We start from the raw sequence: 24828 nt of genomic DNA on the forward strand, positions 1-24828 counted from the left end.
TTCCTTTGCTTAGTGCATGTTCAATTTCAGAGGAAGAAATGTGCCAGCAGCCCTGGCAATGCCAAGCAGTGAACACACTCAGGTTTGAGTTTATGTGGTATATGTGTTATTCATTTTAAAGGGAAACATATGTTTACAATTAGATTCTCTACTGTATGGGTTACAGTTCAGAGTGTCATAAAAATGGTTTGGCTGTACTTAATACAATAATGGTTTATTTCTAAATAGTAGACCTCCTTGTTTCCAGGAAATGGATGAGTATAATTCCTTCCAGGTTCCAGTATAATTGGGATTGAAGCTTATTGCATCTACAATACTGTAAATTGACATGAGTGTATATTTCTATTAGTGACAAGTGACTTTCTTTATTGGATATGGAAGCTTGTTTCATACATGGAATGCCACATTCTTGGGGACATTAAACCTGGATAATATTTTTCCTGTGGCTACGTGTTGAGTCTATGTTTACCATTTACCTTGATCTTCCTGAGTCATATTGCTCAAATAGATAGAGTCAGTCAAACCTTCATTTGATGGGGCCTAATAAATGTTAAGTGCAGCAAATGTAGGACCCTGAGTATAGGGTAATAGGCAACATGTATATTTTTTTTAAATTTAATTTTTTTCTAATTAGTTGTACATAATAGCAGTATGCATGTATACATTTTGCTAGATCATACATAAATGGAGTATTATCTCTCATTTTTCTAATTATATACATTGCAGGATTACATGTCATGCAGTCATATATGTACATGAAGTATTAATGTCTGTTTCACTGTACTATCATTCCTTCCCCCATTCCCTTTCTCTTCCCTTCACTCCCCTATATCTAACATGAAGTAATTCTGTTCTTCCCTACCCATCTTATTGTGAATTAGCTCTTGTATATCAGAGAAAACATTGTGCCTTTGAATTTTGGACTGGGCTTATTTCACTTAGAATGATATTCTCTGACTCCATCCATTTACCAGTAAATGCCAGAATTTCATTCTTTGTCAAGCTGAGTAATATCCCATTATATATGTGTGTGTGTTTATATATATATATATATATGCACATTACATTTTTGCTATCCATTCATGTGTTGAAGGGTATCTATGTTGGTTCCATAGTTTATAGCAGCTCAATTCACAATGGCTAAACATTGATGTGACCATGTCACTGTAGTATGTTGATTTTAAATGCTTTGGGTGTAAACCGAGTAGTGGAAAAACTGGGTCAAATGATGTTTCCTTTCCAAGTTTCCTCAGGAATCTCCATAATGCTTTCCATAATGGTTTCACCAATTTGCATTCCCACCAGCATTGTATGATTTTACATTTTCCCCCCACATCCTCACCAACATTTATTGTAGTTTGTATTCTTGATAACTGCCATTCTAATTGGAGTGAGATGAAATCTTAGAGTAGTTTTGATTTGCATTTATCTAATTGCTAGAGATGTTTAACATTTTTCATGTTTATTGATCAATTGTATATCTTCTCTGTAATGTTCGTTCAGTTCCTCAGCCCATTAATTGGTTTATTTCTTTTTTGGTGTTAAGTTTTTTGAGTTCTTTATGTATCCTTATCTTCATTTGAGATTCATGTGGTAAAGATTTTCTCCCAATCTGTAGGTTGTCTCGTCACAGGATTCTCCATTTATGTTGCTGAGAAAAAGTTTTCAGTTTGAGTCCAATCCATTTTTGATTTTTGATTTAACTTCTTGTGCATTAGGGGTCTTGTTAAGGAAGTCAGAACCTAGGCTGACATTGTGAAGATTTGGGCCTCCTTTTTCTTCTAGTAGTTACAGGGTTTCAGTTCTAGTACCTAAGTCTTTGATCCACAGTAATTTGAGTTTCATGCAGGGTGAGAGATAAAGGTTTAATTTCATTTTGTTACATGTGGTATTCCATATTTCCCAGCACCATTTGTTGAATAATCTATCTTTTCTCCAGTGAATGTTCTAGCACATTTGTCTAGTATGACATATCTGTATTTATGTGGATTTGTCTCTGTGTCTTCTATTCTGTACCATTGATCTACATGTCTGTTTTGGTGCCAATGCCATGCTGTTTTTTTATTACAATTGCTCTGTAATATACTTTGAGGTATCATATTGTGCCTCAATTTTCTTAGTAAGGATTGCTTTGGGTCTTCTGGGTCTCTTATTTTTCCAGATAAATTTCGTGGCTGCTTTTTTGCTTTATGAATCACATCATTGGGATTTTAATAGGAACTGCATTAAATTTGTGTAATGCTTTTGGCAAGATGGCCATTTACAATATTAATTCCACATATCCAGGAACATGGAAGATTTCTTCATCTTCTAAGATCTTCTTCAATTTCTTTTTTATTGTTCTGTAGTTTTCATTGTAGAGGTATTTTACCTCTTTTGTTAGATTGATTCCCACATATTTTTGAGGCTATTGTGAATGGAGTAGTGTTCTTTATTTTTCTTTCTGTGGATTCATTACTGATGTATAGGAATGCATTTGATTTATAAGTATTGATTTTACATCCTTCTACATTGCTGAATTCATTTCTTAGTTCTAGAAGAGTTTTGGTGGATTTTTTTGGATATTCCAAATATAGAATCATATGTTGGCAAATAGTGATAGTTTGAGTTCTTCTTTACCTATTTGTATACCTTTAATTTCTCTCTTCTGTCTAATTCCTCTAGCTCCAGTTTCAATGATACATGATTTAAACAGAACAATTTCAAGCAATGAAATAGAAAATACCATTAATATTCTACCAATTAAGAAAGCCCAGGAGCACACAGATTGTCAGCTGAGTTCTACAACACCTTCAAGGAAGAATCTACACCAATGCTACCCAAATTGTTCCATGAAATAGAAAACAAGATAAACCTTCCAAACTCATTCCATGAGGTTCATATCACCGTAATACCACAGGCAGACAATGACACTTCAAGAAAAGAAAATTTCAGACAAATATTCCTGATGAACATAGATGCAAAAATTCTCAATAAAATTGTTGCAACTCATGTACACAAACATTAAGAAGATTGAGCACCTCAATCAAGTGGGGTTTATCCCAGGGATGCAGGGTTGATCCAATGCATGTAAATGAATAAATGTAATTTGTCATATCAATATACTTAAAAACAAGAATCAAATGATCATCTTGATAGGTGCAGAAAAAGCAATTGACAAAATACAGCACCCATTCATTTTCAAAACACTAGAAAAACTAGAGTAGTAGGAATATACCTCATTATAGTAAAAGTCATAAATGCTAAACCTAAGACCAACATAATTCTAAATGGAGAAAAATGGAAAGCATTCCCTCTAAAAACAACAAGACAAGGATGCCCTCTTGCACCACTTTTATTCAACATTTCTTTGAAACTCTAGCCAGAGAAATTAGAAGAAAGAAATTTGAGGTAATGCACGTTTTAAAAATATTATGAACAACATCCCAAGACCAATAAGCAAATTGTTTCTCTGAGCAATTCTCAACAATTTCATATGAGAGCTATAAAGTGGAACTAAGTGAATTCTATATTTAGCACATAAAGTCCTGAATATGTATTGATATCCTCTCTTCCTTTCATAATTTAAACATTGAGATGGCCCAGAGAAATCTATTGTCTCAACTAGAGTTGTACCCCTTGAGAGTAGCACATGGTAAAATTTTAAAAGGGTTCTCATCACCACATTTTACCCTTAAGTTTATTCTTAGTTTTTCCAAGTTGTTATGGAATAACATATACTCTGCATCATAATATGTTACCTTATGATAGGAAAAAACATCTCCAAAATGTCTCCACTAGTTAAAACTAACCCAAATCAATTTAGTTCAAAATCATCACTTCGATTCACCTTGTCTGAAGTTCTTGAGTTGGTATTTTGAGAGAAGTAATTTTTAATTAAACCTCATCTTCTGACAGTCCACTGGATTATTTAAAATATTCAAACCCCTAAGCCATGCTCACACTGTACGAGGATAACCAGCTTGGTCCTGCCACGAGCAGCAGGCCCTCATCTTGCCAAGCTTTCCTGACAGGAGAAGTCAAAGGCACCATGAAGGAATTCTCAGAACACATTCAGTGCTCCCTGCTCACATCTCTACTATTCTCTTATGCAGAAATCACAAAGCTCTTCCCCCTTATGCAACATTTCCCTAAGTTACTGCTTTGTCCACACATCTTCCTTTGCAACTGCCTTGTTTAAGCCAAACCAGAGTAATACATTTCATACTTCTACATTCTACACAGGGGGACAGAAAGAAGAGCTGTGGCATCTTGTGTGCAGGAGCCTTCCTCCAGCAAGCTACAAATGTTCTCCATTCCCTCTAATTGATCTGCAATGTCCATGCCCACAGGAGAGAAACCTAGGCCATTTCACCTGACTTTGATGACTTGGAGATGAACCCAGCTCAAGCTTAAGCAAATCAAGCAAATCCTCGAGGTTTCAAGATGGCGGCCTAGAGGGTGGCTGCATTTCATGTTGCTCCAGGACTCAGGATTCAAAAGAGGAGATATTGAGACACTTGGGACCAACTCAAAGCAGCCGGGTGACTCTCACCCATTGGGAAGGCGTCCCGGATGGGACGGTGGTCCCGGAATGCAGGAAACTTTGTGAAGTAGAGCTGCCGTCCAGACACCCCTCCCCCCGCTGGAGCAGTGAACTCGGACAACTGGGAGCACCGTAAAGGAGGCCGCTCAGCACAGCGCTGGGACTCGGAGCAACCACTGGGGCTCCGGCGGCTGCCCAGGGGAGGAGTGGCGAGGAGAGCTGTGTGGACTCAGAACACCGGGGCCTGCCCTGAGGAGGAGGAGGAGGAACGTGGCCGCTTGGATTCGGAGTGACTGCACCAGAGCTACAGGCGGTTGCCAGAGGAGAAGCTCCGCGGTGAGCTGTTTGGACTCAGAACAACTGCTTCTGAACACCGGGGCCTGCCCTGAGGACGAGGAGGAGGAAGAGGAGCGCGGCCGCTTGGATTCAGATTGACTGCACCAGAGCTATAGGCGGTTGCCAGAGGAGGGGCTGTGTGGCGAGTTGTTTGGACTCAGACCACTTCTGAACACCGGGGCCTGCCTGGAGGACTAGGAGGAGGAGGAGGAGGAGTGCGGCGGGTCGTTTGGACTCACAGTGACTGCATTAGCGCTCCAGGCGGCTGCTCAGAGGAGAAGGCGAGTGGTGAGTTGTTTGGACTTAAAGTGACAGCTCCTGAACACAGGGGGGCTGCCTGGAGGAGAAGCGTGGTGGGTCGCTTGGTCTTGAGTGGCCGCACTAGAGCTCCAGGTGGTTGCCCAGAGGACCCGTGCAGCGGGTCACGTGGATTCAGAGCCACTCAGAGCGACCGCTTCTGAACACCCGGAGGGTTATCTGGAGAAGGAGAAGGAATGGGGAGGGTCACTTCGACTCCGAGTGATTGATTGCCCAGGGCTATGGGTGGTTGGTGGGAGGAGGAGGCACGCAGTGAGTTTCTTGGACTCCTAGTGACCGCACCGGAATACTGGGCGGCTGTCTGGAGGAAGAGGCATGTGGCGGGTCTCTGGGACTCAGAGTGATTGTACAGGGCCCCAGGTGGCTGCTCAGAGGAGGGGCTGAATAGCCAGGCGATTAGGGGCAGAGCAGGGTCCCAGGATCTAGGAGGCTTCTTGGTGGAAGAGACGCACAGAGACTGGCTTAGGTCGGAGCAAAGGTTCCAGGCCTGCGGGCAGATTCTCTGAGGAGGGGCAGCCTAAGGAGATTCATCTGCGAAGGATGAGGCTCCCAGGCCCAGGAGGTAGGACCGGGCCCCTGGGAACTTTGCAGAGGAAGGCAGCCCAGCCCAGGTGGTAGCTGTAAATTGAGGGGAACCTCTAGGAGGGATCTGACCAGCGAGACCTCCCCACCGGGTGAGTCTTCCCTGCTGGGTGAGGTTTCCCCACAAGGATGGTAAAACCAGAGACTCAGGCCCAAACAGGCCTTGCCTCAGCCCGCAGCCTAGGTCCCCTTTGGATGACCATTGGTCAAGTGGAGGCACCTCTGCCCACTAGCAAGGATTATACCCCACCTGAAGGCCACCACTCCTAGAGAGGCAGTTTCCTTGTGGAGCACCGCATTATCAACTTCCTCCAAGATTTCAGCCTACTGAAGGCTAAGAGGGGATATATATAGAAATCTTCAGGGACATTGTAAGTCGGTGGAGGAAATCTGCAATATCTCAGCAGTCCACTGATACCTGAACAATATGAGAAAACAAGGAAAGAAAATACTGCAAACAAATCTAGATGTTACATCAATAAAACCCAATGACAGCATGGCAGAAGAAATGACAGAAAAGGAGTTCAGAATGTACATAATTAAAATGATCAGAGAAGCAAACGATAAGATGAAAGAGCAAATGCAAGCATTGAATGATCGCACCAATCGACAGCTAAAAGAGCAAATACAGGAAGCAAAAGATCATTTCAATAAAGAGTTAGAGATATTGAAAAAAAACCAAACAGAAATCCTTGACATGAAGGAAACAATAAACCAAATTAAGAACTCCATAGAAAGCATATCCAGTAGGATAGAACACCTGGAAGAGAGAACCTCAGACATTGAAGACAAAATATTTAACCTTGAAAACAAAGTTGAACAAACAGAGAAGATGGTAAGAAACCATGAACAGAATCTACAAGAACTATGGGATATCATGAAAAGGCCAAATTTAAGAATTATTGGGATTGAGGAAGGCCTAGAGAAACAAGCCAAAGGAATGAACAATCTATTCAATGAAATAATATCAGAAAATTTCCCAAATCTGAAGAATGAAATGGAAAATCAAGTTCAAGAGGTTTATAGGACTCCAAATACACAAAATTACAACAGACCCACACCAAGGCACATTATAATGAAAATACCTAACATACAAAATAAAGACAGAGTTTTAAAGGCTGTGAGAGAAAAGAACCAAATTACATTCAGGGGGAAACCAATACGGATATCAGCAGATTTTTCAATCCAGACCCTAAAAGCTAGAAGGGCCTGGAACAACATTTTTCAAGCCCTGAAAGAAAATGGATGCCAACCAAGAATCTTATACCCAGCAAAACTTACCTTCAAATTTGACGATGAAATAAAATCCTTCCATGATAAACAAAAGCTAAAAGAATTTACTAAAAGAAAGCCAGCATTACAGAACATTCTCAGCAAAATATTCCATGAGGAAGAGATGAAAAACAAAGAAGCAAATCAGCAAAGGGAGGAATTATCCTAAAGGAATTGTCAAATAAAGGAGGAAACAAGTTGTGTCCAACAAATAAATAAATAAAATTTAAAAAATGAACCAAATGACCGGGAAACCAAATCATATCTCTATAATAACCCTGAATGTTAATAATGGCCTGAATTCATCAATCAAAAGACATAGACTGGCAAATTGGATTAAAAAGAAAGATCCAACAATATGTTGCCTGCAAGAGACTCACCTCATAGAAAAAGATACCCATAGACTAAAGGTGAAAGGATGGGGAAAAACATACCATGCGCATGGACTCAGCAAAAAAGCTGGAGTATCCATCCTCATTTCCGATAATGTGGACTTGAAGCCAAAGTTAGTCAGACGGGATAAAGAAGGTCATTTCATACTGCTTAAGGGAAGCATAAATCAGCAAGATATAACAATCATAAACATCTATGCCCCAAACAGTGGCTCATCCATGTATGTCAAACAAATCCTTCTCAATTTCAGAAACCAAATAGACCATAACACAATAATACTAGGTGATTTTAACACGCTTCTCTCACCACTGGACAGATCTTCCAGACAAAAATTGAACAAAGAAACCATAGATCTCAATAACACAATCAATAATTTAGACTTAACGGACATTTATAGAATATACCATCCAACCAAGAGCGAATACACTTTCTTCTCAGCAGCACATGGATCCTTCTCTAAAATACACCATATATTATGCCACAAAGCTAATGTTAGCAAATACCAGAAGATAGAGATGCTACCATGTATTCTATCAGATCATAATGGATTGAAGTTAGAAATAAATGAAAGAGTAAAACACAGAAACTATTCCAACATCTGGAGATTAAACAATATGCTATTATATGATGAATGGATAACAGAAGATATTAGGAAGGAAATTAAAAAATTCTTAGAGGTAAATGAGAACAAAGAAACATCATATCAAAATCTCTGGGACACTATGAAAGAAGTAATTAGAGGGAAATTTATTTCATGGAGTGCATTTAATAAAAGAAGTAAAACTCAACAAATAAACGACCTAACACTACAGCTCAAACCCCTAGAAAAAGAAGAACAGAACAGCACCAAAAGTAATAGAAGACAGGAAATAGTTAAACTCAGAGATGAAATCAAAGAAATTGAAACAAAAGAAACAATACAAAAAATTGACAAAATAAATAGTTGGTACTTCGAAAAAATAAACAAAATTGATAAACCTTTAGCCACACTAACAAAGAGAAGACGAAGGAAAACCCAAATCACTAAAATTCGGAATGAACAAGGAAATATCACAACACACAGGACTGAAATACAAAACATAATTAGAAGCTATTTTGAAAATCTATACTCCAACAAATTAGAAAACTTCGAAGACATCAACAGGTTTCTAGAGACATATGAATTGCCTAAACTGAACGAGGAGGACATAAACAATTTAAATAGACCAATTTCAAGTACTGAAATAGAAGAAGTCATCAAAACCCTACCAACAAAGAAAAGTCCGGGACCAGATGGGTTCTCAGCCCAATTCTACAAAACCTTTAAAGAAGAGCTCATTCAATACTTCTCAAAGTATTCCATAAAATAGAAGAGGAGGGAACCCTCCCAAACTCATTCTATGAAGCCAATATCACACTGATAACTAAACCAGACAGAGACTCATCAAGGAAAGAAAATTTCAGATCAATATCTTTAATGAACCTAGACGCAAAAATTCTCAACAAAATTTTAGCAAATTGCATACAAAAACATATTAAAAAGATAGTGCACCATGATCAAGTGGGTTTCATCCCAGGGATGCAAGGTTGGTTCAACATCAGGAAATCAATAAACGTAATTCACCATATTAATAGACTTAAAGTCAAGAATCACACGATTATTTCAATAGATGCAGAAAAAGCATTTGATAAAATACAGCACCCCTTCATGCTCAAAACACTAGAAAAAATAGGGATAGTGGGAACATTCCTTAACATTGTAAAGGCCATTTATGCTAAGCCCATGGCTAATATCATTCTAAATGGTGAAAAACTGAAAGCATTCCCCCTAAAAACTGGAACAAGGCAGGGATGCCCTCTTTCACCACTTCTATTCAACATCGTTCTTGAGACTCTGGCCAGAGCAATTAGACAAACCAAAGAAATTAAAGGGATACGAATTGGAAAAGAAGAACTCAAACTATCCCTGTTCGCTGATGACATGATTATATATTTAGAGGAACCTGGAAATTCCACCAGAAAACTCTTAGAACTCATAAGTGAATTCAGTAAAGTAGCAGGTTACAAGATCAATGCCCATAAATCCAACGCATTTTTATACATAAGTGATGAATCTTCAGAAAGAGAAATTAGGAAAAGTACCCCATTCACAATAGCCTCGAAAAAAATAAAATACTTGGGAACCAATCTCACAAAAGAGGTGAAAGAGCTCTACAATGAGAACTATACAACACTAAAGAAAGAAATTAAAGAACACCTTAGAAGATGGAAAGATCTTCCATGTTCTTGGATAGGAAGAATTAATATTGTCAAAATGGCCATACTACCTAAAGTGCTATACAAATTCAATGCAATTCCAATTAAAATCCCAATGACGTACCTTACAGAAATAGAGCAAGCAATTATGAAATTCATCTGGAAGAATAAGAAACCCAGAATAGCTAAAGCAATCCTTAGCAGGAAGAGTGAAACAGGGGGTATTGCAATACCAGATCTTCAACTCTACTACAAAGCAATAGTAACAAAAACGGCATGGTATTGGTACCAAAATAGAAAGGTAGATCAATGGTACAGAATAGAGGACACGGACACAAACCCAAATAAATACAATTTTCTCATACTAGACAAAGGTGCCAAAAATATGCAATGGAGAAAAGATAGCCTCTTCAACAAATGGTGCTGGGAGAATTGGAAATCCATATGCAACAGAATGAAACTAAACCCATATCTCTCACCATGCACGAAACTAAACTCAAAATGGATTAAGGACCTCGGAATCAGACCAGAGACCCTGCACATTATAGAAGAAAAAGTAGGTCCAGATCTTCAACATGTCGGCTTAGGACCAGACTTCCTTAACAGGACTCCCATAGCACAAGAAATAAAAGCTAGAATCAACCACTGGGATAGATTCAAACTAAAAAGCTTTCTCTCAGCAAAGGAAACTATCAGCAATGCGAAGAAAGAGCCTACAGAGTGGGAGAATATCTTTGCCAATCATACTTCAGATAGAGCACTAATCTCCAGAATCTATAATGAACTCAAAAAACTCTACTCCAAGAATTCAAATAATCCAGTGGACAAATGGGCTAAGGAAATGAATAGACACTTCACAGAAGAAGATCTACAAGCAATCAACAAACATATGGAAAAATGTTCAACATCTCTAGTAATAAGAGAAATGCAAATCAAAACCACCCTACGATTCCATCTCACCCCAATTAGAATGGCGATTATCAAGAATACGAGCAACAACAGGTGTTGGCGAGGATGTGGGGAGAAAGGTACACTCATACATTGCTGGTGGGGCTGCAAATTAGTGCAGCCACTCTGGAAAGCAGTGTGGAGATTCCTTAGAAAACTCGGAATGGACCCTCCATTTGACCTAGCTATCCCACTCCTTGGCCTATACCCAAAGGACTTAAAATCAGCATACTACAGAGATACAGCCACATCAATGTTCATAGCTGCTCAATTCACAATAGCCAGACTGTGGAAGCAACCTAGATGCCCTTCAATTGATGAGTGGATAAAGAAACTGTGGTATATATATACAATGGAATATTACTCAGCCATAAAGAATGATAAAATTATGGCATTTGCAGGCAAATGGATGAAATTGGAGAATATCCTGCTAAGTGAGGTAAGCCAATCTCAAAAAGCCAAAGGATGAATGATATCACTAATAAGTGGAGGATGACACATAATGGGGGGGAGGGAAGGGTTAGTGTTAGGATTAGATTTAGGGTTAGGGAGGGGGGCAAGTATGGAGGAAGGAAGTACTGTATAGAGGGTAAAGAGGGGTGGGAGGGGTGGGGGGAAAGGAAAAAATAACAGAATGAATCAAACAACATTGCTCTATGTAAATTTATGATTACACAAATGGTATGCCTTTACGCCATGTACAAACAGAGAAACAACATGTATCCCATTTGTTTACAATAAAAAGAATAAAAAAAAGTATTTGCCACCTATTCTTCCAAGTGTATTAACAGCAGAATGTATAAAGAACTCTGCAACTTAACACCCAAAAACCAAAATAATCCGATCAATAAATGGGCAAATTATATAAAAGTATTTCTCAAAAGAAGAAAATCAAATACCAAACAAATAAATAAAATGTTCAACACCATTAGCATTTAGGAAAATGCAAATCAAAACTACACCAAGATGTTATCTCACTCAGTCAGAATGGTAATCACAAGAACACAAATAAAAATAATTGTTGGCAAGGATGTGGGGGGGGAAGGAATACTCACATGTTGTTGATGTGACTGTGAATAAGTATATACAATATGGAAATCAGTATAGAGTCTTCAAAAATACTAGAAATGGAATTACCACATGATCCAGCTACCCCATTCCTTAGTTTTTAACGAAAAGAATTGAAATCAGCATACTACAGCAATACATGCATTCCAATGTTTATTCATACAAAGCATAAAATTCAAGTTGTGGAACCAGTCTGGGTGCCCATTAACAGAAGTATAGACAAAGAAAATGTGTGTAGACAAACAAGTGTGTGTATAGCTTATTCAGCCATTAAAAAGAATGAAATTATGTCACTTTGTAAATGGATAAACTGAAAAACATCATGCTAAGTGAAATAAGCAAGACTCAGAAAGTGAAGAGTCAAATGTTCTTTCTCGTATATGGAACCCAGACATAGATAAAAAGATATATAGAAACTGAACTCCAGAATGTTTCAAGACATAAACCTAAACCATATTAATACAGAATGATTTAAACATATGTATGATCATCAATTTCTTGTAAAGTAGATGGGACATATTTTAAACAACAAAAGACCAGTGAAATAGTATTTAATTCTTATAAATTAAGGTTTATTTAGTGTAGCACATTATTACCAAACCTAGCACACTGATGTAGATTAAAAGATGATTTTTTATTTCTTAGAAAAGTCAATAAAGTTGACAATATGAAATGTACATGTACATCTTATTGAAAACACACTTTCCTTAATTTATCAGAGAAGTGACAAGGAAATATCACTTTTTTGTCTAATAACATAGTAAATTTCAAAAGTTGAATGAAAATGTGATTCAGAGAATATGGGCAGATCTGAATTCTGTGAACTACTTTTGGGAGCATGGTCAAATGCTGGCATCTCAGAGAGCAGCCTGCTGCTGTCTAATTAATTAATACTTGCAGGTAAACTAGGAGTCAGTAATTCTACTTATGGCTATACAGAACAAATGCTCAGAAATATGCAGACTATGGAAACTATATAAATAACAGAACTTATTATTTACCATAAAATCCATAGTTTAAGTGAATTAAATATAAAATTATTTATTTGTTTGTTCTTTTTAGGTACACATGGCAGTAGAGTATATTTTGACATATTATATGTATGTGGAATATAACATCTTATTCTTGTGGTTGTACATGACATTGAGTTACACTGGGCATGTATTCAGATATGAATATAGAAAAGTGATGGCCAGTTTATTCTATTATCTTCCTTATTCCCATTAAAATTATTTTTTCTAAACAAACCAAAGAAGCCCAGATTTAAGCATTTTGAGATGAAAGATGAAGAATAAAGAACATTCAGTGAAACTTAGCAAATAAAATAAAACTAGAGATCCCTTCTTCAATTTTATCAATATTTGCTTTTAAACCATGGAAATTAAAAACAAATAATTTTCTACTTTTAAAAAAAGAAATGAATTTAAAGATTTAGAAAAAGGGTCTTTTTCTAAATGGACACTTGGTAAATGACCTTAGATGGTATTATAAATAAATACAGTGGGATATGGATTTTGGGAAATTGATAATTTATATGAAATTCATAAAATTGCATTTTATTTTGCTCTCAGAAAACATTCATGGTTTGAAATTGAATTAATTGATGAATAAATCAGAATTGGTAATAAATATATGAGATAACTCTCCAAATCAGTAAGACAAATGAGTATTAATGTAAAAAGTGAGGTATCATTTCTCATAATGTAGGTTCACAAAAATTTAATAGGCCATCAAATAATGCCAAGTGATTTTGAGAACACAGTGAAAGAAAATGTTCATCCAATTTTCACAGATGGTAAGAATGCAAAAGAGTTCAAGGATTCTGCATGCAACTAGGCGTGTGATTTTACTGCTCTGTTTACTGTCTTCTTATGGATTTGACTCAGGGCCTTGCACCGGCTAGGAGAGCACTGTGTCCCTGGCCCTTATTATTATTATTTTTTTTTTTTTAGACAGGTTGCTAAATTGCCCAGGATGACCTTGACCTTGAGGAAGAGATTTCCCTGCCTCAGCCTCAGGAGAAGCTGATTCTATGATAATATCTCAGGCCCAGCAGGAAGTACTTTTGAAAGGGTAGATATTTCCTTGTGATGGTAAGGGTCCTACTGAATACCTAGATAAGATGCATCATTCATAAGACAGCAGCCGACTTGAAAGCTAAAGTCAGCATTGAAAGAACAATGGATTCATTGAGAGATTTGGGGTTCAGACCTGAGCCTGCCAAGCATCGAGTGAGAAAGGACTATCCAAAAAACTATGTGTCATGCATTTGATAACACATGGGATTCAGAAAAAAAATATTGCATGAATCATTCAGATGCAGTGATCAAGAGTTTGAAGAAAAATCAAAGAATAGCAGATCTGGAAATACAAGTGAATCAAGGCAGCTACGGATGGAGAGAAAGCAAACCCAAACCAGCGTGAACTCTGTTGAGACCACTGGGGCAAGGCCTCCACCCAATGACAGCAGGAACTGCTGCTCAAAAATTGTGGATTTTAGGTGTTTAGATTAGGGGGAGAAACCTGCTATTTGAGAATAGTGACAAGCACTAGTAGTAGAACCAGAAGAATAACCACCATTGGCAAGTTTTCAAAAAATAAATGTATATAATATGATAATACTGCACACATAGACATATCAAGTTGAATAATGCCCTGAAGGGGGGTAACTTGATTCAGAAGTTTGAGAAATATTTTGTGAACTTTAAGAGAGTATTACTAATAGGAAACTAATGTCAAAGCACAAGTAAGGCTACTATATTTAGAAATGGTAAGTCAAAAATCTTTTTTTCTTCAATTTTATGGGATAAATAAAAGAATTTGTAAATAAGATATTTAAAAAATAAAGACAGTAAAACTGGAGTCATTGATATATGAATGATCCAGGAAACAAAGGGTGCTAAATAGGAAATTTATATTATCAATCAAGAAGCCAAGAGAATTTTGTATTAGATCTTCAATATCAGTAGAATTCATGTTTCCAAAATATGGAACTAATTTTATGCAGGGCTTCAGAAGACACCTAGATGATAATGCTGCTGCTTGCGAGGTTCTTGTACTCTCCAGCAAAGGAAGCAGACACAGGCTCTCCTCTGGTTAGTGTAGGACTCTTTTCTGATGTCTTGCTTCAACAGGAGGAAGACTTGGTACTGATCGTGAGTGCCACACTGACTCCAGGGACAAAGGAGACAGCTTGTTTAACTCCTGTGAAAGGGTAGTAGGGGTGGCTGAGTTTATGAATGTTGATTGACATGGAGAAATGCTGTCTTTCTGGGTGAACATTTCAAAATTGAGTGGGGAGTATTCAGTTGCTCAGCCTGGTACCCATGGTGATTTCAGACCCTGCGGGAACATCTCTGCCCTGGGATGAGGATGAGTTGCTACAGGTGTTAGGAGAACACATAGGTAGGAGTGGAGGAAAACACAAATCATACCAGTGCAGGCTAACAGGCCTAGGAATTTGCTCTTCTGGAGACTTCTCAGCAGGTTTATTCCTTGTGTTGCTAGTCCTTGTGGACCATGGCAAGGGCACCCTGGCTCTAATCAAGTGCCTGGTTTCTGAGGCTGCTGAGACTGACAATTGTCAAGTGAGAGGCAGGAAAGGCACAAGTCATGCTCTCAGTAGCTGACAGCCATGAGTTGAGGTCCTTGGAGGGTATTTGACCTTTTTATTTCAAAGTGGGTGTGACTGCTTCAATAACATGTCTTACTATAATTTAAGACAAGCAAGGGACTGAATCATCTGGAGGGATTGCAAATGTGAATCACTGAAGATTTAATAAAATAATGTTCCACGTTTCTTTTTTTTCCCCAGAAAACAAATTATTTTCAGGTACTCTGTAAGCAGTACTGTGTCTTCTCTGAAACAGTACTGTGTCAGCTAGAAGGTAAGTCTAAGATACTCTTCGAATTAAAAAAAAATCTTATTCTTTCTTGAGATCCACAAGAGGAAAACATACTTTAATCGACAGTTACATATTAGAATATGGTACTTAAATCCCTGAAGAGGGGGTAAATTTTTCATGTTGACCTGCAACACATCCCTTTATATCCTTTGTAAAATTATGATTTTCATATTTACCATAGTAGTGTTTACACTAAATGAAAAAATGATATTGAACATGCTAAGTGAATGTAAGATTTTATCTTCAGCAAGATGTACCTAGAATTATCACAGGACTCTTCAGTAGATCTGCTCACGTGTTAGATCTTTATGGGGACCTGATGGACTCCAATTGCATGTGAACCTCTCCTGTGAGATTAGTAGCATGTAAGAAATAAGCATATAGTTTAACAGTCAGGAATCAATTATCTAATAAAGAAAGCAGAGTTTTCAAAAATATTTGCTGGTAACAGTGGAGCTTATTACAAGATTAAAAAACACTGTGACAAAGCCTAAATAATAATGTAACAGTCATTTACAAAATGTGTTCCATGAGATATGTTTTAATAAGGATTTTTAAGAATTAACTCATTCTATAGTTTGACAACCCATTGAGAAGTTGGGAAAAGAAAACAAAATTTTAAAAAGACTTAGAGAGATTAACTAATATGCCTAGTGGCAGAGAAATTGCAAGTAGGAACAAAATGCAAAGTCAGACTGGCCTGATCTAAAGGCACATGATTTTTGGCTTTCATGTAAAACAGACGTCAAGACCACATGTCTTCTGGGAAATCAGTGCAAGTGGAGCCTGCTACATACAGCATGAAGGGGGAGATGTGGGTGATAGGTATGGCTGTTTGAACTAGAATGTGGTTAACAAAGGAATCTGGCTGGGTAGGAAGTAATAGAGTTACTTTATATTAGGTAAAGGGGAATGAAAAGAGGGAAAGGGGTATGGGGGAAGAAATGATAGTAGAGTGAAACACATTATTTCCTCATTGACACATATGCCTTCATGACCAATGTGATCCTGCAACATGTACAGTCAGAAAACTAAGAGATTACAGTTCATTTATATATGATCTAACAAAATATATAAATGAGTTCTAATCATATAAAACTAAGTAGAATAAATTAAATGGAATAATAATAAAAGACAAAGGATGTAGAAAGACAAAAGACTTCAGAGTAAGGGAACCACCCTGAGGCTGAACTCTGGGCTAAGAGTTGTAGAGTCCGTAAGTAGAAATGCTCGGGGTTTGCCCTGGAAAAAAGAAAACATGGAATTCATCTTTCAACAATTATCTGCCACACTTTACAGATAAGATCAGTAAGGAGACAGAAGTCAGTTCTGCAGAACATTGGAATCACATGAGCATTGAGCCTCTGAGAGGAGGAGTGGTATAGCCTAATCATGAAGAGTGAAGAAGTGGGATGCTGGGTTAATAAAATGTAGGTTTGTTTTCTATGTGATATCAGTGGTGCACATGCATATAAGAAGATTCTTCTGAAGTAATGAAACTCCATTCCAAAATGTTTCAGTGCAAGAAAAGAACTAAAGGAAGGAAATAAAGGGTGAGGGGAGGCAGATCAACAATAACACAGGTTTATTTATTCTGGAAAAATCTGTGGAGGGGGGCCCATGGAAGACTGAGGCCTGTCTTCTACTTACAGCATGGGGTAGATAATGGGGAGTGAGGGGGAAATATTTGCAATTAGGCCATTGATGAGAGTTGTCAGGGAACGGTCGTCTTGATTGGCACCACCATTCTTTGAATTGGTCACTATTTCAAGTCAAACCAGGTGCTTTTAGTACCCAGTCTCAGGTAACAAGTTTCTGTCTTTCCATGGTGATGGAGTATTATCTGGGATTTAAATCAGGCTGAGTCAGGGTGACCATGAGGTGACCCTTGTTCTAAGATGAAGGGTGTTTCAAAATGGCATTGCCTGTACCTAACATTCAGCACTACTTTTTCTTATGAGATGGTGGAGGAGGTTGGTTGGGATGCAGTGATTCCACTGTTTTCCATCTGAAGAAAGGAGAGTTTTCCTTTATGTTTTTGTCTTTTCACCTCCTTTTGGAGGGAGGTGAAAGACTTTTCTTTTTCCAGGATACAGCACAATGAGGACATAAATGGGTCCAGGATTCCAATCTATTTCCACACAACTGCCTATTTCCTTATTTTTGTTTCCCTCCAACTCAATTTTTTGTTAATATTCTCTTTCTTTGGATAATTTGTTGATTTCCACTATTGTTGGCAACAGTCAAGCCAGGAATCCCAGCTGTCTACATAAGAAATAAGCCAGTGGTGGAAAAGCAGGAGCAAAGGTAATCACACTTCCACAAAAACAGGGAGGCAGCCAGTCCACCTCAGTGGGTCCCCACAAGTGTGATTATAATCTACAGAAACAAAGTCCAGGAAAAGAGCATGTGCAGATTTAACTGGCCAGAAATATTCACAACTCCATTTTCTCTGGCTGGGGCAGCTTCTAAATTTCCATTCTGAGCATGAGGATATTCAGTTTCAGGCAAACAGGGAAGTCTTTAATTTCAAGGGGCTCAATCTCACTCTCTGACATGATGCCCTTATTCTCCTTTTCCTACCCCACTTTCCTTTTAAGCCTGAAAGTGTAAAACCCACATGTGAACTGCTAGGGGCTGGGCTATGGAATGTTGAAAGTAGGATGTGCAGCCCTAGCCCTAAATGCATTCATCTTGGTCTCACATAACCACTTAAAATAAGCTATGCTTACATGAGATACATGTGAAAAAACCTGAGTTGGCTGTGTTCAGAAATATATGCCTTAACAACTGTGAAACACTGTTTGCTTTGCATTGGGCAACCCAGCATAGAACCTGCCTGCATCCTGACTGATTGGATTCTGCCACTTTGCTGCTTAAGAAATAGGCAAAGAATGGAAAAAGGAAAAAGTACTTTATGCAATTTGACCAAGCAGTCAAATTGTTCCCCTCAGTCCCACAGAAGTTGTAAAAGCCTGTAGAAACAAAGTCCTGGTGATATATGTATGTAGATTTAGCTAGAATGTGCTACCAGGGAACGTGTCACAGTCTCAGGTTCTCTGGTCGCAGTAGGGAAATGCCCTCAACCTCCATTCTCATATGAATAAAGTTCAGAAATTAATGGAATTTGTAGCTTATAATTCCAAAGAAGATCTGATACAAATTTAGTCATTTTCCCAAGGCATTAAATAAAATAAGTTTTCTATGACTAATTACATAATTTAAGTACATCTTGAAAAAGCCCATGAATCTAATGTCTTTCTTATAATTCAAAGATGTAGAGCAAGTAATTGAAACCTTATTTTGGGAACAGGGAGTAATGAAACGCCACACAAGTATAACCATGTGAGAGGACACATCAAATAAAATAAGCATTGCTTCTAGGGGCACTATAATTATATCAAGCCAACTGTCAAAGGGCACAGGCCTCCTGTGGAACTGAGGCATCACAGAGACCTCCATTCAAACCCTAATCTTGTAATCATGTCAGAAAGATTTCAGACATGTCACTCAGAGTTATAGGAATGAGTTTATTAAAAGAAATGGGAAAAGGATATTGGGATGCTATCAAGGGAAACAGTGGGTTCTCACAGAGAAGAAAGGGGTGGTGTGCCCTTTTGCTCTCCAGTTTTACTGGGGTCCCGGGGAAGTTTCCAGAGTCCCACCCAAGTCCACCTTCTGACTTTTGACTGGCAGCATAGGAACTGCAAGGACCTCTCCCAGAGACAGTGTGGTGTTCACTGAGAACACTGGGGCCCTGAATGTGCCTCAACTTCCAGCCCCTTTACTTGATTTATTACCCTTTAAATAGCTCTCAGCAAGCTTCTTTGTGAGGGTCATGGTGTTTGGTTGCCAGGGTGACTGGGTTGTGATAGGAGGGTCAGGTCACCTGGAAGGGGGTGATGAGAGGGTCAGGTCACCTGGAAGGGGGTGGCATAAACTTGAAACAGTGTTTATTCACAAGGGTGTGACTATGGCTGGGGAAGTTTGACACAGCAGGCATTGTCCACCAGGTTCCTGCCTGTCAGATAAGGCTCCCTGTGGTCTTTGGTCCCCTCTACTGTCCTCCCTGCTCTCCATTCATGGCTGAGTTGCCACCTAAATATATTATGTGGTAGCTGCCTTCTGAGTAATAAATTTCAATCAACAAGCATGAAAAGAGGCTTTGCTAAATGTTAACTGTATCAAAGTTGTATGCTGATTATTTTTAAGAGGAAGTGGGGCATATGGTGATATTATTGAACAAGGATGGAGGACAGGAGAAATTTTTAGTAAATTTTACCTAGCAATCTATAAAAGAAGTGTTAAAAAGTAAAAATTCATTAAAAATTTCAAGTAAAGTGCTACAGTTATCCACAGAATAGAGACAGATTTTCTAGATAAGCATTATGAATGTGAGAAACATTTCTAAAATAATTTAAATTAAAAATTCAGAATGAAGTATCTAAATTAGAATTTTGAGTTGTTATAGTCATGGAACTGATGAATATTACACAGATAAAAAGCTTGAAATGGTTCCATGGTGAACGAGAGATGCTTATAATTTGTTCACTGGGTAGTGCAGGAGTCATTCAAAATAGCAATTCAAGACTCAGTAATATAATAAAAATGGAGTTACGTTTTAAACTTCACATCTGGGCTTCTGCTCATTGAAAATGCAAAGGGGAATTAATTTTAAATCAAAGATATGGGAACAAGTAAACAAGATTACAGATGTCAGCAAGTATGAGTGAAAGGTGGATAAATAAAAGAAAGCTTCCCCTCACTGCGGCTGTGGGAGTTGGTGATACTGCACCCATGAAAAGTGGGAAACAGTTCCATGGTGAAGGAGAAAGTGAATGCTTAGTTTGTTCACAGCCCGGTGGAAATTTTTCCAGGGAGAGAGACATCCAAGTGATTTTACACTAAAATGATTGCTTCTCCTGCAGACTCTAGAATAAAATAGACCAAGGCACAATGATGTATTTTAAATTGGAGTTTTGTCAAATTAGATGTTCTATTTTAGGAAATTTGACTGAGCCACATGGAAATGTTTTCTTTTTAAATCCAGAACCAAAATACAAGGCTGAATTCTCTGATTTACTCTTGGAAAGAGGAAAAGCCCAGATGAAGCAGGAAAGGGAAAAGAAAGATGCTAAGGTCTTGACCTTTTGAGTAAGAAGCAGGGAAAAGGGGAAAAAGATGGATGTGAAAGTAAAGAACTAAAAAGATGCTATTGACTGTCCAAAAAATTTCTCTTTGTGTCTTGCTGTTATAGGACAGAATGGTGAGGATGGTGGGAATGCCAAATTGAGAATAACTCTATGAAATTGGTGCACTGTGCTGACCCCTGCATGCTTTTTTGCCAAAAAGGAATTCACCTGCAGTCCTGGCCTAAGTGGACAGGGTATGTCACCTTCCTCAGCAAACTACATGTAATCTGCATGGACATGTTGACAAGAGGCCCCAAAGTTATTTTGAAGGGAGAGACGGTTCTAACCCTTTTCACAGACCATATTCTGGAAAATAAGGATAGCTCCTACTAATCATAAAACCTGTTAAGAACACATGGTTAAAAATCCAATCAGAACCAGTCAATATGGCTCAAGGCAACACACAGCTGTCATGAGAGCTGTGACTTAAAAATCAGATGTCACCTGCTGTCAGCCAAGTCAACAGGTGGACCTGGGTGGGACTCACAGGAAACTTTCCTGGGACCTCATTAAAACTGGAAGGAAAGAGAGGATGTTGTCCCTCTCCTCCCTGAGAGGACCTACTCTCTCCCTTGGGCATGTTCCTTTTTCCTATCCCTTCAATTAACTCACACCTGTTACGCTGAACAACATGTCTGATCTTTCTGACTTGATCACAAGAATCAAGGTTTGAAAGGGATGTTTTAATGTTGCCTCAGTTTCTTTCTGTCACATTGCTACAAGAAATTAAAGAAATTAATTAAATAAATGATAATAAAAATATAAATAGTCTCTTCTGTTAATAATACTTATTAGAAATATTTATATGGCATAAAGTATTTTAGATAAAGTTCTAAATATTTTTAAATGGCATTAGTCTTTATAACACTCTTTAGCATATAATTCACATTTTCTAAAGCAATGTTAAGAAAAAAATATTAATAGTTTAAGATCACCCAGGTATAATAATCTTTATCAGGTATTTGAAACAGGTCCTAGGACACTGCCTTGTACCCTCTTCCTGGGTAAGTGGCCTATAACAAAATGTCTCGGGACATACCTCTTTGCAGGTGAAATGAGGGTTGGGGATCATCAAGGCCACATTTATGTGAAATTCAATACTATCTCCTAATGAACCTCTTACACTTGATTTATCAGTTTCATGAAATTTTTTTCCACTGGGAAATTCTTTTCTGTACATGTTGGTAGAAATAATTATATAAGGAACATACAGTGAGAGTGTGGGATTCCAATGGAACAGTGATGGGAAAATATCACCAACTTTCCTAAATATGTGTTTCTTTTGGTTGTTAGTATAGTGGTTAAAGGATAAATCACCCTGCATGTTTGACTTTACTTGTTGCTGAATGGATCTGAATCATCTTGAGAAGACTTCTGTGTTCTTAATTCAAAACCTACCATGGCATTGGATTGCACTTACAAATCACTTCAACTTAAAAATGAGGCTTATCATCCATATTGAGTAAATTTTAAAAAATCAATTTCTCAATAAATAATTTTCTCATTCAGAAGGAACATGGTAGGTGTGCTATTCTAAGAGTGAAAACTTTGATATCCCATGACTCAATCCTGGACATTCCTTACATGCTGTATCTTCACAGTGAGCAGCTCACCATGGGTTGGGGGAACCAGATCTTCAGCCCTGTCTTTTCTCTTTACTCTGGTCCTGGGCATCTGCACAGTGGTCTTCATGGGAAACTCCTCCATGGTCCTTCTCATCTACCTGGATGCCCATCTCCACATCCCCATGTACTTCCTCCTCAGCCAGCTCTCCCTCATGGACCTCCTGCTCATCTGCACCATTGTCCACAAGATGGCCTTCAACTACTTTTCTGGCAGGAACTCCATCTCTCTGGCAGACTCTGGGACCCAGATATTCTTCTACATGCCCCTTATGGGAGGTGAGTGCTTCCTGTTGGCTGCAAAGGTGTATGACCTCTATGTGGCCATTTGCCACCCAATAAGATACCCAGTTCTCATGAACCAAAAAGTCTGTGGCCTCATGGCTACTGCTTCCTGGGTCCTTGGCTCCCTTTATGGTATAATTGAAGATGCAGTTGTTCTGTCTTTTCCATACTGTGGTTTGTGGGGATTACCCACTTTTTCTGTGACATCCCAGCCCTGTTCACCCTCACATGCATGGACACGTTGACATTAGAAAGGATGTTTTTCTGCCATATCATTTTGCTTCTATTCCCTGTAGCAATCATCATTGCTTCCTATGCTTGTGTGATTCTGGCTGTCATTTGCATGGGGTCTCGGGAGGGTCACCACAAAGATTTTGCCACCTGCTCCTCCCACCTCATGGTGGTCTTCGTGTACTATGGTCATCTACAAGTGGTACGTTTCTGACCAGTTTCCCACCCAGGACAAGATGGCATTGGCCTTCTACACCATCCTCACCCCCATGCTGAAACCCTTCATCTACAGCCTGCACAACAGGGAAGTATCCAGGGCATTCATGAAGGTGCTAGGGAAGGGAAAACCTGGGGAGTAAGTTGGCTCTCCTTTCTACACATTCCTTGATTAATATTTAATTTTATGAATTTTACCAATAAAGTTGATTAAAATTTTACACGAAAAATTTACAATCAACTGCTTAAGATTTAAAATTAAAGAATGTTGTACAGACGTTAAAAATTTCTCTTTTTTCTTCTTATGGCAAAACTTGATGTACAATTGTAAGTGAATATTTGTAGCAAGAGGAATTGCAGAACTACATGGTTTACTTTCACATGAACAGCACATGAGAAATATTTGCCCATCATAATACCCATTGTTTGCACTGATTAAACCTATTATGTCTTCTAACAAATTTGTATTTAACAAATAGTATTTTTATATATGCTGACCAAAAAATTCTCATGAGTCCAATTCATACCTTAGGTTGATCGATTTGCCAAAAGGTAACCAAATTAATATAATAATTATAATATTATTAAAAACTAATTAAGTTTAACCAGATGGAGAAAAGAGCATTATTTTAATGATGATTGACTATACTGAGATTGTCTTGTAATGGACACTATATTCCTTTAGACTGAAGTAGATTTGTTTCCACTCATTTCCTTCTATTACAAACATTACTTATACACATGGGAGACTAAAATATCAACATGATTCATTAAATTGTAGACTTACTCTCCTTAGATATTCTGATTCTTACTTGAGTCAAACAGAGCAGGTGCCTGGAAATGTCAATTTCTGTAGAAAAGTACAGATTTTCTGAAGTCCACAATTGAGTGTGAATTGTATGTGTAATGAAAGTATACAGGTATTTTCATGATGTTTGTATGGAATTTAATGCAATTCTGGAGATTTTTGTGTTTTTTTAGGAAAACCCATTTTACTGTAATATGAATTTTTTAACTTTTTTCTTAAAACTGTTATAACATCCACACTGTATTTCTTTCTTTTTGGTATAAAAATAACCACCACCTGGGCACTCTGAAGAACAACCATGTGTCCTATTACAACTTATATTGGTCAGTGCTAATATTAACTAGAACTTCAGGTCAGTGTCTTACAATTTTGAAATCCAAGTGTTTCCTGGGATTCTAGTTTTATGCAAAGTTCAGGCTCACTTTGTCTTTTTAACTTACTGCTGCGCATTCACAACACACTGCAGGCTTGTTTGCTTCTGAGGTATCCCTGCTAGGTGTGCTAATGGCCAAAATCTTTCTGTAGTGGCAGGAGAGAGGTTTGCAAAGGTTTGGTAGGTGGAAAAAAGGTGTGAGGGCATCTTGATCCTGGCTTTTACAGTCAACTAGCCTGGTATCCACCAGGATTCCAGAGACAACTTGGGAGTGCTTGTTGGAACCCAACATCAGTCTGGGTCCATGACTCCACTGAACACTTGGTCCCACTGGTTCGGCAACCAACAGAGCCCACTGGATCCCCAATCCCTTCTCACAACCATCCCACAGCCACTAACTAACCCAGTGCCTGCAGCTATGTGACTGGCATAAGTTTTCAATGCCTGGCCCGGATTGGACCAATACAGAACATCTTTGAAGACAGGCACACAGGTCTGGGACTCAGTCCTCAGGACTCT

The 24828-nt window shown here is 38.3% G+C and overlaps 1 pseudogene across 1 annotated transcript; it reads left to right on the top strand.

Annotated features, from left to right (window-relative positions):
- The first annotated feature begins 22301 nt into the window (after positions 1-22301).
- Positions 22302-23271, top strand: LOC306652299 (olfactory receptor 2M3-like; annotated as a pseudogene). Its single transcript has one exon. The product of its transcript is annotated as an olfactory receptor 2M3-like (transcript).
- Positions 23272-24828: the final 1557 nt, after the last annotated feature.

This window comes from Sciurus vulgaris (genome assembly GCF_902686455.1).
Source record: "Sciurus vulgaris genome assembly, contig: HiC_scaffold_174_arrow_ctg1, whole genome shotgun sequence".
Lineage (NCBI taxonomy): Eukaryota > Metazoa > Chordata > Mammalia > Rodentia > Sciuridae > Sciurus > Sciurus vulgaris.